This window comes from Hibiscus syriacus, unplaced genomic scaffold (genome assembly GCF_006381635.1).
Source record: "Hibiscus syriacus cultivar Baekdansim isolate YM2019G1 unplaced genomic scaffold, ASM638163v2 tig00001799_pilon, whole genome shotgun sequence".
Taxonomy (NCBI): Eukaryota; Viridiplantae; Streptophyta; class Magnoliopsida; order Malvales; family Malvaceae; genus Hibiscus; species Hibiscus syriacus.
The window spans coordinates 168,294-183,222 of NW_024061890.1; positions in this window are offsets into that span (position 1 = coordinate 168,294).

Consider the following 14,929-nt stretch of genomic DNA (forward strand, 5'->3'; position numbering starts at 1 on the left):
CTTTGATATGGAATTAAACAAAGTTCTTTGAAATACATTTTGAATAAAACAAATAAGATTTATGTTAATAAGTTAGCACTATTAGTATTGCCTCACTAAGTCATCGACTTAGCGTGTGTTTTCTCATGCGTACGTTTGAAGAAAGCAGAGGACTGATTTGTGAAGAATAGCATATCACCAGAAGATCAGATCAGAACAAATTAAATGTAGGTTTTTGGTTAACTTTTGTAAACCATTGGCATGTATTAAACTTTTAATTTGAAATGCTCTGATCGATTTTGTAAACTTTTACTTTTGGATATCTATGTAAATTATTAAGAATTTTGTGTGAAATGATTTTTTTTTATTTAGAATAGTTATATTCTCTTTATCTTGATTGGGATAATAAATTTTAATTTATTCCTATTTTGTGAATTTTGTATGTTTGAAAAGTCAAATGTGACATATCGGATTCGTATCTGGGTCGGATACGGGTCAGGGGTGTTACAAAATGAATAAAAAAATATCGTTTGATATTTATAATTATTATAAACTATTATAATAATTATGGGTTGTGTTTGGAAATAAAATACTATTAATTTCTTTTTGTAAATTTTATAGATACAAATAGATTCAGAGTTTAATCAAAGGCTCATGAATACTAGGTTGTCAAAGTTAAAGAATTAGTTCCTTTTGTTTCTGGTTGTTAAGTAGAATTAAGTTGTCTGTATATATCTGTTTCGAAAGATATAACACTGGAACAAGAGAAATAAATTGTTGAATTTATTTCACCTTAGAATCTTAAATTGATTTTAACTTTGAAAATGAAATAAATCGTTGAATTTATTTTCCTATGAATCTTATGTGATTCTCTTTTGGTAAAAGTAAATAAAATGTCAAATTTATTTTCTTGGAAAACTTGACCGATTTCGTCTTATAGAAGGAAATAAATTGTTAAATATATTTTCATAGAATCTTGTATGATTTTGTTTTATAGAAGAAATTAAATTGTACGGTTTATCTCTTGAGAATCAAGTATGATTCTATCTTGTAAAAAGAAATAAATTGTTGAATTTATTTCTTGAAAGTCTCGAATCAAAGCTTGGAAAACATGGTTTTCTAATATGTAATTACATTCTCAGGGCCTTATCAAATGTATGTTATGAAGTATAAAATGTTTAAAATGCCTAAAGAATTATGGATGATATTAAACCATAAATATGAAATGGAAGATACTGGTACTAATGAATTATTAGTGATCAAGTTCTTAAAATTAGTAATAATGGCACAGACGAGTGATAATAAATATTTTATTACCTTTAGTGATGATAGAAAAAGCATTGCTATGTATATATTTTTAAGAGCAAAGATGAAGCTATAGAGAAATTTATACTCTATAAGTAGGAAGTCAAAAACCAACTTAATAAAAAGATTAAGATTGTAAGAAGTGAGTGGTGAATATGTTGAACCATTCGGTGAATTTTGTTCACAACATGATAATATTTAGGAAGTCACACCAGCATATTATCCTCAATCAAATGGAGTAGTCGAGTGGAAAATCTAACTCTAAAAGAAATTATGATTGCCTTGTTAGGCAATTCTCGGTTATCACAGAACATGTGGGGGGATGTTGTCCTTTCAGCTAATTACCTTTTAAATAAGGTACTCAAAAGGAAAAAGATAAGACACCATACAAATTATGGAAATGTCAAAAATCTTCCTAAAAACATTTGAAAATGTGGTGGTGTCTTGCCAAGGTAATGGCGTTATTACCAAAGAAAACGAAAATAGGTCCTAAAATCATGGATTGTATTTTCATAGGCTATGCAGAAGAAAATAATGCGTATCAATTTCTTGTGTATGAATCAAAGAACCTTGAGATTCACAAGAACATGATAATGGAATCAAAGAATGTATCATTCTTTGAAAATGTTTCCCTTATAATTCTAAGGAGGTTGATCAAATTTCAATAAAATAAACTTTAGAGACTAATAATGAAGATAATCTAGATGATCAATAAGAGGCTGAAACTGAAATAGAACAAAAAAAGAAGCAAACATGTAATAGATAGAAAAATCCTTTGGATTAAACTTCCTAACCTTTACATTGGAGACTGAACCTCAAACGTATAATGAAGTTATACGATCCTCTAAAGGAATCTTATGGAAGTAAACAATTAAGAGCGAAATAGATTCCATCATGCAAAACCATACGTGAGAATTAATGGGTCTTTCTCCGGGGATTAAACCACTGAATTCTAAATGAATTTTCAAAAGGAAAATAAAATCATGAGGAATAATTGATAAGTACAAGGCTAGATTGGTAATAAAAGGATACAAAAAAGGAAGGTCTTAACTACTTTGATACATATTCTCTTGTATCAAGGATAACACCCATAAGAATGATACCCGCAATTACCGCTTTGCAAAATCTAGTAGTACATCAAATGGATGTTAAAACAACTTTCCTAGATGGGGACGTTGACGAAGAAATTTACATGGAAAAATATGAGGGTCATGTAGTTCTAGGTCAAGAAAGGAAAGTTTGTAGGTTGGTGAAGTATTTGTATGGACTTAAACAAGCACCAAAACAATGATATGAGAAGTTCGATAGTGTCATGATGACAAACGACTTCAAAATAAATGAGTGTGACAAGTGTGTATATATCAAAACTACAAACATGTGATATGTTATTCTATGCTTGTATGTTGATGGCATACTTATTGTTGGGAGTAATAATGAAATGATAAAAAATACCAAATATATGTTAAATTCAAGATTTGACATAAAAGACATAGGATTGGTCGATATAATTTTGAGTATCCAAATTAAAATGTCATCTGAAGGCCTTATTCTAACATAAATCACACTATGTGGACAAGATCCTTGAGAAATTTAACAAGGATGTTTCTGATATAGACATAACTCCAATAGACTCATGTTCTCATTTGTCTAAAAATCAAGGTGACAATGTCTACCAAGTGGAATATGCAAGGGTCATAGGCAGCTTAATGTATCTCATGAGTTGTATGAGAGTATACATCACTTTTACTATGAGTAGCCTAAGCAGATTCACGAGCAATATAGGTAAAAATCACTAGAAAGCGATAAAAATGATATTGAGATACCTTAGATATACTCAAGATTATATGTTGTATTATTCCAGAGATCATGCTATCATAGAAGGATACTCCGATGCTAGTTGGATATCTGATATTCAAGATACCAAAAGGTATAAGTGTATATGTATTCACTTTAGGAGGAGGAGTTGTACCTTTAAAATCCTCAAGACAAACTATTATAACTAGATCCACAATGGAATCTGAGTTTGTAGCTCTAGAAAAATATGAAGAAGAAAAAGAATTACTTCAAAACTTTCTTTAGGATATTCCAGAATGTATGGAACTTGTGCCCATAGTATGCATATACTGTGACAACCAAACAAAAGTTGCTAGAGTACATAATTTTATATAATATGATAAATCAAGATATATGTGTTTTCGATACAATACCATTAGATAACTGGTCTCAAATGGATTTATCTCTATTGACTTTGTAAAATCAAATGATAACATCGCTATTTTGCTAACCAAATAGTTAATCGAGATCAAGTTGAGAAAACATCTAAAGGAATGGGACTAAAGTGATAACTTCGTAAAAAGACTTAATTTTTGGTCTTTTCACTTAAGTTATTGCTCGTCTGGACAAAGTATGCATAGCATTTTAGTTGTATTTAGTTGCATATATTTTACATTAGCTTGTGGTGGATAAATTTTGCTTAGGCAAGATTTATTTGGTTTGACTGATGTTGCTGAGGAGAAAGGGTCGTTTGGATTATGTTTGTGCAGGAAACTTACAGGAGAAGAACATTTCAGTCATGACAACAAAAATTTGCAAAGGCCAACGGAACAGATGAGAACGTGAGGAGTAGATTTATCTCACCGAGGCAAGAGTAATCTGAGGAAGTTTCAAGCAGGTGTGACAAAACCACTATGTCACAAGCCAGTTGGATGACCTACCTCACGTGCAAGCAAGCATTAGTTATTCTGACAGCCGCCTTTCCTTTTTAAGCCTGGACATTTATTTGACAACGGTTATTTAAGGAAACTCCAAAAAGCATGTAAAGCCCTAGGAGATTTTCCCTTATAAATAACCAGCCGTAGCCGCCAAAGAGAGAAGAACTTTATCCAAGGCGTGAGCAAGCAACTGCAGTGCTTCTTCATCGTCCACCCACCGATCGTCTTTGGTGTCCTCCATAACCAGACGTTAGCAGAGCGGTGATCAGGCCTCGAGAGAGGGTGATCACCAAGGCATGCGTAATGCTGATCAGAATCGTCGCGATAGAGCCCCCAATTTTAGGAGTCATTTTTTTTAACTCTTTATCTATTTGGGGTTGTACTAAAAGTTGAATTTTGGATGACCTTTGATAGAACCATGAATATCTTACTTTGTGTTAAACTTTGTGTTTCCTGAACAATATTTTTATGTTTTATGAATGATGAATTATGTTTAGCTTATGACTGTTTTGCTTACTGTTTAAATATTTTTCCTTAACACTATAAGAGCATCGAGAGATAGCCTTTTGTCTAGATAGTGATTCTTATATTCGAGAGAATTAAGATAGATCGACGTAAGAAATAGAATGAATCTGAGATGGTGAAGTTCTAACTTGTCTACCTTAGAGATAAGGAGCGGTTTCAATCGACTAAAAGGGATATACGCTAGAGTAGGATAGACAATGCCTATAGTTTACGCTGAGAGGTATTGCTACAACAACGGATTGTAGTTAACGCTGAGGAGTATTGCCATAGCAACCGTCTAAGAATACCTAGTAATCTTGTCGGGCAGCTTGAGCCAGTCATAACAATTCATTCTAGACTTAGAAATAATTGTTGTCAATACACGGGTTTAGCATCAGTGCTCTGTGATATGTCTGAATATGTGAGGTTGTTTGCATTCGATTTAAATCAACATATATCTTGTTTTATTTGCTTTAGAATTCTGCATATTTCTTTTGTCTTGACCAAACTTTACTGCACTCATTAAACCACCCCTTTGCTTTAGTAGTTCATAAGTTGACAACTTAGTATGACTTAGTTTGTGACATTAGTTCTAGTTGTCGTGAAAATATATTTCTCGACCAATCCCCGCGGAGACGATACTCACTTACCCTATATTACTTGCATCAATTGTGTACACTTGCACATATATTCTTACCTTAGCATATACTTTACAAGCGATCATAAAGCCCGTGAAATTTAAAGGTGTTGTGTGAAGGAAAACCCTAGCTTGTTGACTACAGATCTCAAGAGCTAGGTTCAAAGGGACAATCTAATTGCATAACCCTTGTACGAACACTGTAGGGTTTTCTTATCCGAATTCCGTTCCTATGATGTAAACATTGATCAAAGAGGTATAGGCTAAGCAAAACTTTTAATGACTATTGTGTGTTGCGATGAGCCGAACAACATATGTCACCTATGTGAGAGTGAAGTGGTGCTGCTTCAAGGAGACTATCGGGCATAGTTCTCTTAAACTCTTATAGGACCAGGCGGTGTCCATTACTTTAAGGACATATCCATGAGAACTAAATTCTTGTTAGAAGAGTAGTTGTGTGAAGTATGCCATCGTTTATGAATTTGAATAATAGTATGACAATTACTCTTTGAATATGTTAATTTAAAAAGGTATTTATTAACTTTTTAGCTTTGAATATTAAAGATAATTATATACTTTGAATATTAAAGAATCATCAAGGTAAGAACTAAAATCATCTCGCCCTATTTTTAGGGAGTTCAAGCCTTAGAAATCATTCTTAAACTCTTCATAACCCCTTTAGCAAGTTAATAATACATTCTTTGATCCTTATCTAGTAAGATAAGTTGGAGAAAGTTCTAAGAGCAAGAACAACAAAATACTTGTGCTTGGGTGACCGTGAGGTGTTATTTTTAGCGGTTAAATCAAAGGTAACTCACTTCTAACTCAACTCTACCCTATGTAAATCACTAGATAAGTTTTGTAGGTTATATGAGTTTAGGAAGTATGTCCATGGTAGATACATCTTTTTAATTTTTTCAACATGTTAAAAGACTTATTTTGACCACTGTTAACCCTTATAATACTTTAATAACATTTAGGAACCCTATTAGGGCCTTTAGGGGTAGAAAATTAACATTTTTGTCCCAAAAAAAGGCATTTCTAGGCATGAGTATCGGTACTATAAGAACAATACTGATATTGTTCTTACGAAGGGTAAAAATAAGAGAGTTTTGAGTGAGTAGTATCGATAATCATTCAGGGACTATCGATACTAGGGTCCCAATTTTGAGGTTCATAAGATTAGCATCGAGACCAATATTCCAATGTGCATTTTGGTATCGATATTTATGTGGGGTATCGATACCAAGGGTAGAGTATCAATACTCCTAGTAGGTATAGATACTTAGATATTTTTTTCAAAACATCAAACCTACATTTGGTATCGATACTTCGGCCAGTATCGATACCCCAACATTAGAGTATCGATAATCAGCTAGGAGTATCGATATTATCATCTCATATCAGCATAGTACAGTTAGTCAATATCGATACCAAGAGGTAGGTATTGATACTCAGGGGTTAGTATCGATACTGAAGTGCCAATATCCGTACCAACAGACAGTTTTGGATAAATAATCCAATGATTAAAGGATTAGACTTGAGGGACCCAATAACATCAGAATATTAATAGATAAAACTACAAGTGAGAATAATAATAAATTTTAGAATAGCTAGAAACAATAACAACCAATGATACAGAAAAATAGCCTTGTTTGATGTTTGGGAAACAACAAGGACGCCCGAGTCTCTTTAGTAGAATACGAAATTCAATTGGATATCCCAATCAGTTCCAAGGCACTTAACCCACCGACTGGGCGCAGATGCCCCAAGACTCGACGGAGTAAGTTGGTTGGATGTACGTTTTCGGCACAGTTCCTAATCTTATCCCAGATACCTAAGAGTATTCCAGAAAGGCTAGAGGGGTGTGTGAGCTCCGAGATGCAAAACCCTCAGCCACACCATGATGCCTACACAGTAGTTAATACAGTAGTTCCCGTGTTCATATACATATGCCACTTGCATGCTTAATTAGTGATTGCATATAGTATAATACATTTATTAGTGTGGCTCTGAGCTTGTAAACTCAACGTTTAATACACTACAAGTCAATAAAAACAGAAAAATACAAATATCAACAATTGAAACAATTTAACAACAAAGTGGTGATAAATATGAAGATGAAAGCAATAATGGTAACTCAAGAGCGGTAGTGACCAGAACTCGAAAACCTATCGGGAAGTAAACATACTTCACCATTGAAATGCAATCACAAGCGTAGTAATTGTCAAAGAAATATTCCTAATAAATTGAAACGTAGTCTAGAGAAGAAAACGTTGATCCGCAGGGACTTAGAAATTTTCAATGTCATTTGTGTTGATCGTGATCCAAGGAAACTGTAAGTAAAAAGGAAAAAAGGTTTGGTAATATAAAAACTAAATAAAATGACTAAGTAAAAAATTGAAAAATAATGAAAGTAAATAATTGAGAACAATAATGATGCAAGATAGCCTTAAGTTTCGCTTTGCCTTAATTCATTTCGATCATTGATAGATATTTTACTTTAGGAATCATGCCAGTTACAATCTACAAGGCCCAACCCTTGTTACTTATTTTTCTTTCCGTTAAACCAATATTCTCAAGTCAATCTTCGAAGTTTAATCCTTGCTTGGACTAACCACTACTATCACCATTAGCACCAAAACAACTTTAAGCGTTGGAAAAGCCCAACTTAGATTATGTTGTCTCAATGAGAATCGAATCTGATCTCAAATTCCCTTAACGATCCACTGCTAAGTGTGTTCATAAAAAGTCAAATTTTCTACTAATCGACTCTTCCTCCCATCTTTATATCAGAACAACATTCGAACCAACGAGCACTTTTTAAAATGAAAGTATTAAGATTTTTAAAGGAATGGTCGATTGCCAATCCAAGTTTGCAGAAAATTAAGAATGATATATGAAGATATTTAGTGCTTTTCAATTCTCATCGAATGAATTGAGTCATCGCTAAGTCATCAACTAATTGATAGTTTAACTAAGCATGATAAAAACCATACGTAGTATTTTTAGAAAACAAAGTAAAAACTTAAAGTAAAAGTTGAAAGAAAAATATAAAACAAACCCGATAAAACTAATAAAAGAAAATTGAAAAGATAATACATGTTCAAGCTTTACCCTAAGGGGTATTTATAGCTTCGAAATTACCTAAAGATAACATAAAAATTCAAAATAAAAATATCCTAAACATAATAAAAATATGAATCCCAAAATATTTTTAAATTCATTCTTAAATTCCTAAAACAACTCCTAATATAATTATGTCACCCACCTTTAAAAAGTGATTACGGTACATTATAGAAAATACTGATGACTGGACCTTCTAGAAACTACCACGCCAGTCTACGTCGTACTCCACGTCGTGCCCATAAAGCCTTCTAATGAGATTAGCTTTGATACCAATTGTTGAGTCAATCGAACTAATGAAATAGCCAAAAGGGGGTGAATTGACAAATAAAAAATTGATGGAAGCTTTTTGCAAGAAAATGAAAAATTGGACACAAGCAATTTTAGAGTGGTTCAACTTCCTCAATTAAGTTTACATTCACTACCTTAGCTTCCGCACTAAGGATTTCAACAAATTTACTAATTTGTTTAAACATTTTAGGACAGGGTGTAACCTTACAACACACTTAGACTTATACCCCCAAAGTCTTATGTGTACAACCCTTCCTAAGAAAAAATTACAAATAAAAAACTTAGAAAACCTCACTAGGATGTGTTTGCACAATTCAAGAACAAATAAGAACACTCAACAAATGAAACAAATGAGTACAAAAGTGTTCTTTGAAAGCAAAAAGAATATTGATGAATGTTGACTAGATTTTTTGCTCAATTTGATTACTTTGACTTTCTTTATGATTTCTTGTCTTCACATATGACTTGAAATCTTGTTTTTATATATCTTCATTCAATTCTATCCGTTTGAGTTGTTGTGGGAGTTAATAGAGTCGTTAGGAAGATTTTTCCCATAATAAATGTTGCCCAGAAGTCTTGAGTACCGGTACTCGAGCTTGGAGTATCGGCACTACCTGAATTAATTACAAAATTCTAACCGTTGAGAAGAGGAGAGTATCGGTACTCCATATAGAGTATCGGTACCCGTATCGATACTTAGAGAGTATCATTACGAAAATAGCCTATTGGAATCGTGTTTGTCAAAAACTTAACAGGAGTATCAGTACTAGTATCGGTACTTTAGTGTATTTTTACACACTAGTATCGATACCAGTATTGGTATTGTAGTGTATTTTTACACATTGGTATCGATACATGTATCAGTACCACTTGAACAGTATCATTACTATTCTTGAAGTATCGATACTCTAGGGATAAAATTTGATTTTTGACTCGATTAAATCCGAAACCCTTTGTAAAATGTTTGAAAATTAATTCCATTATATGACTTGAGTTTTTCAAAAGAGCATGGAGTAAAGATAGAGTTTTTGACTTTAAAAATAATTTTTATATTCGAATGGTTGAATCGAATATAAAATTAAAAATCATATTAAAAAATAATCTTAAAATTTCTTTAAAAATATGTACTTTTGGTATATCAAAATCTCAAAGCATGGTTGAACAATATTTTTGAAATTAAATTTATTTATTTTATCATTTTAAATATTTTTATTACTTCTAAATATTTTTTAAATTTTATAAAAAATAATAAAATAACTAATGTGGTAAAAAGATAAAAAAACAGTTAACGTTAATTTAACATATTTGTTATTTTTGTCAATTAATTTGATTTGAAAATTTTAAAGGTTTAAAAAAACGAAATTAAAATATTTTTTAACAAATTAAAGCCAAAAAAATGTTATGACTTTTTAATTCCCAAATGTGTGGTTGTATCTTACAATAAAGATATCATGCATAGAAAAATAATGTTGATTGAAAAAATGTTGTGGATTAGGATCACTAGATGTTTAACTCTTCAAATACTCTTGGATTATGGATTAAGTAATAAATTATTTTTGTTGGTTTTTAAATGCGATTGTAGATGGCAGTATCTGGACCTTCATATACAATTGACCGTACTCCCCAGCCCATGGTCCACATAGCTACGCATACCAACATGTACAATTATTACATATGGATTGTAAATGTAAATGTAAATGTTGACAGTGACACATTCAGCCATGCCTCTCGCATGCCTTGCCTTGGGTTCCTTTCAACAAATATAATATCCATATTTGTTTGGTACATACTGTCAAAACCTTGAACTTGGGTTACCAGAATTTTCTCCCTTGTAATAATTATTCCTGTTTCGCAGGGCATGGTTTTCCCAGTCGTGCAGGAGTCGCGAGCAACAGCAATCCACCGTAATATAAACTAGTAATTCTCTATATGTTGTACATCACTCGTTTCTCCATCCATATAGAATATGTATTCTGATGTTGGAGGATGATACTGCAAAATCATAACATTTGTTTTTCTTTAACTCAAAGGGTTGTAGTTGGTCAAACTCATTATTTTCTAATATTTTTTTAATGTACATTGAATTCGAACAAATGTGTAGGATAAATGTTTGCTCAACTTTTATGGTCGAATTGCACATAGTCTTGTTCAAAGATTTATGAACTTATCAATATCATTCAATGGCCACTGAGCATGTTGTTGGAAACTATAATTGTGTAAATCTTACAATTAGCTAAGACAATTTATTTCTTTTATAGTTTTTTTGTTCAATAAGTACGTGCCTACTTTCTTACACGGGAAGATCCATGTAATAATAATCCTTTTCCTGTCCCCAAGAACTTCTACGTGCCCCCACTTGTGATATTTTAAATTTATTACATTCTTCTTAAGTAGCTATCACATTCCTAGACTCACTTAAGTCCTTGAAATAATGACATACAATACTCGTTTTTATACTTGTTCTGTTACACGTAAAACATGTTTTGAGATGTTCTTCTATTTAAGATTCAAATATTTAAAATTTTCAGCATAATTTTAAATAAATTTCTTCATTGAATATTCATTGTTATCTAGCATAAAATCAACTTATTTTGTAACACGACACAAAATAAATAATATATATATTACTCACTATAGCATAAATTTATTTTGATCTTTTTGACCACTTTTAAAGGGTAAATATTATTATTAAGGATGTGACATTATATATTAAATCAATAATAAATATTTTATTTGGCCCCTTAATTATAATTATCATTCTATTTTAATATTTTTATAAATATTTTTAAGTAATAATTTTAAGAAAAATTAGAATTTCTTTTAAAAATATATGAAAACAATTTATTTTTAAAATTAAAATTTATAATGTTTTTGAAAATTTTTCATTCATCAAATTATTTTATAACTAATTATTTATTGATTGCAAATGTATTTGTAAAAAATTATAATTTATAAGTTTTGAGATCCAAAATATTGAATTATCAAATAATGTAATTATTTTTTATTAAACGATTTGATTCAATCATTTGACTTTTGTTTAAGAAGTTTAAACACAATTTTAAAAAAATACATCTAGAAAACTACAATATCACATTAATAAGAAAAATACACCCAAACTTAAATAAAAATAATCGAAACAATTCTTAACTTTTAACAATATATCAAATATTTTTTATTGTATAGGTTCCATATTTAAAATATGATACTAAAAATAATATTTAATTTATTTATATCCATTTTTAAATCAATGAATATAATAAAATTTATTTTAATTAAAGTTAAAAGTAAACTAAAATTTTAGGGGGTGTTTGTTTGGCTCTGAATTAAACCATTTAACGCTGAATGCTAAACCGTTCAACATTCAGCGTGTTTGTTTCTCACCTTTGAATGATTCAGTGCTGACTGATTCAGCAAAACAGTGTTGAATGATTCAACATCAAAGTACATTCAGAATGATTCAACATCAAAGTACATTCAGAATGATTCAGAATCATTATCAAATAGCATGTCACATTCAGAGCTAATTCATACAGAGCATATGAATCATTCAGCATTTGAATCATTCAGCGCTTAATCATTCTGAAGTAAACAAACAACCCCTTAGTTACAATTAAAGGATTAAATGAGGTATTTTTTATTAATTTAGATATCACATCACCTCTTTAATGATAGATAATGATGTTTTGTCCATTTTATAAGAAAATATGAAGTTCAATGTTATTATATGAGTCAATTTCGATTTTTAAATTTTATCTTTCGAAATTAATAATGGATATTAATGTTTGACATCTATTCTAAAATTTTATGAAATATAATTTTAATTTATCGAGATATAAAATTATTTGGCTTTAAATAATAATGATAGTGTGGTCCGTCTAGGCAAAGCATTGGGACCCTTTGCCCTTGATGTGTGGTACTATTCTTAACTATGGGACAACCCCCATCCCACTTGGGACCCTAATACCCTTCAATGCTGATATAAGATCCATGCACGACCCACTTAGAAAGACTAATGACCATGATTCAAATCACGCACAAAATATCCTCAATCGCTATCTTCTCCTTCTATCTATTTAATTATTTAAATTTAATACTTTTTCAATTCAAAATTAACTTTTTATCAATCAATTATAATGAAGATATTATTATTTTTTATTAATCTAAAGTATTTACAAGTGGTAATATCTATTCTAATGGCTCTCAATTATTTGACAATAAACGTTTAAATACTTTATAATCTTTTATACTCGAACTTAAAACCTCCAAAAATAACAATCATTCATTTAACCATTAAAATAATTTGATTCGAGATTATAAACATAATAATTAAATACTTTTAAAATTTTAATTTACATACTACACTTATTTGAATGTATAATTTAAAACCTATTTTAACAATGTCATAATTTAATATTAAAAAATAGTAAATTTAATAAGCTGACCTTAATAATAAAATAAAATAGTATTATCTTTAAAGATACTGAATTCGAACCATGCGACTATAAAATTATCTATTATCAATAACAAAAATAAATTTTAAACAGATAAACATTAAAATATGATACACCAAAATAAACATTTACCTTAATTATTTTACTCTATCATTCACATTCACTCATTTGACAAAAAAAAACACCTGATTATTTTTTTATAACATTCTATAGAGACCTTTACTGCGCTCATATGGTTAAATACAGGGATTGAATAAGGAATTCATTAATAATGGGGTTAAAATATTTTTTATTTTTTTCTAAATATAATTATTTTTAATTGAGGAAACCTAATAATTTTTTATTTGTTTTTTAAAAAAAAAACATATATTTTCTATATTAATTAATAATCAAAAATATAATTGGCGGGGCAAGGTCTGATTCCACCCATCGTCGAATAGTTTTCCCTTTATGTAATGATTAATTCCTACTACTTTTTTTTGTTGGACAAGTAAACCATGCAAGTTTAACTGTATAATAATATTTTTATTTCGACTTCAAGTATACATTTTTTTACAAGAATAAAACACTGTAAATATTTTTTTATTTTTAAAACTTTGGAAAATTTAAATATTGAAAGAATAAATCAGAAGGCAAAGGTATTATAATTATAACTTTTGGAGCCGCCAACCATGAAAAATATGAACCAAGACCCAATAGCAAAGTATTTTGACACTGTCCAACCAATTTCTCGAAGCAATACTCGGTGTTCGTGCCGTTCCACTCGTCTCAAAGCTCTAGGATGGACCTCGGTCCCTCCAACTTTCGTGTGACTCAGTCACCGTTCGGTGCGAGTGGCGGTTCACATCACGCCGGGTTAATCGCTTTTATTGGCCAGTCCACCGGACACCCACCACCACCAACCACGGGCGTGCACTCAACTATTGACTAAAAATTGCTTTTTAAGCTAGCGTTCATTGAAGAAAATACCCTATAGTGAACAACAGCTCCATCTATGCGTTGTCAAAATCAAACTGCTTTTCCAATGCATTCACAAAATTAGAGGCCATTTGCTTTTAAATTTTGTGGCTACATTTTTTTACATTTATTTTTAAATCCTAACAGCAGCAGAATTAATAAATTATGATTATGAATGTGTCTGACTAAGCTTACACCATATATAATACTAGCTACCAATATTAACATTAACTCTTATTTATTAGTCTACCCAACTCTGTGTTACAATATTTTCACGTTGGTACATAAATGGTGAATATTTATTAATTTGAAGTTGGTTCATAAATTTAGTTGTTGGACGTCATTTTAAATCTTAGCAACTAAAAGAATTCACATTCAATATGCATTTTGAAGTATTTTTTTACAGCAGTTTTGTACTGCCCTAAAGGCTGGTTCCACCATGCAAAACTCATTTTTTCTATAAAATTATCCTCCTTTCACTCTCTCAGGGGTCCAGGAAATTTCCTGAGAGTTGGATTCAATATGCAAAACTTGCTTGTTTTCTTATGCATGATTTCATACGATCATGTAATTTACAAACAAACATTTTATACGAGAAAGTAGTATTGTCATTTTTAAAATCACATTTATTCGTTTTTACTTATTCTTCAATAAATTTGATGGAAATTCTTTTATATTCAGAGAAATTAATTGTAGGGAAATCCCACCATTGTTTTACCTTTGAATGGGATTTGTTTTACGACCAAACAATAAGCTGATCACATGGATTAAGGCTACTGTCCTGGTTCAGGGGGTATTTGGTTTAACTCTTACCCACTCTCCAGAGAATCCTGGACATATTTCACTGTTGTAATCGACTTTTCCAGTTACTGTGGTGATTTGATTCTTATTTTCTGTAAGATAATTTCTCATACAAAAAACAGCAGTCAATGGAGGTAAAACTAAATCTTTCACCAGCTCAAGTTATT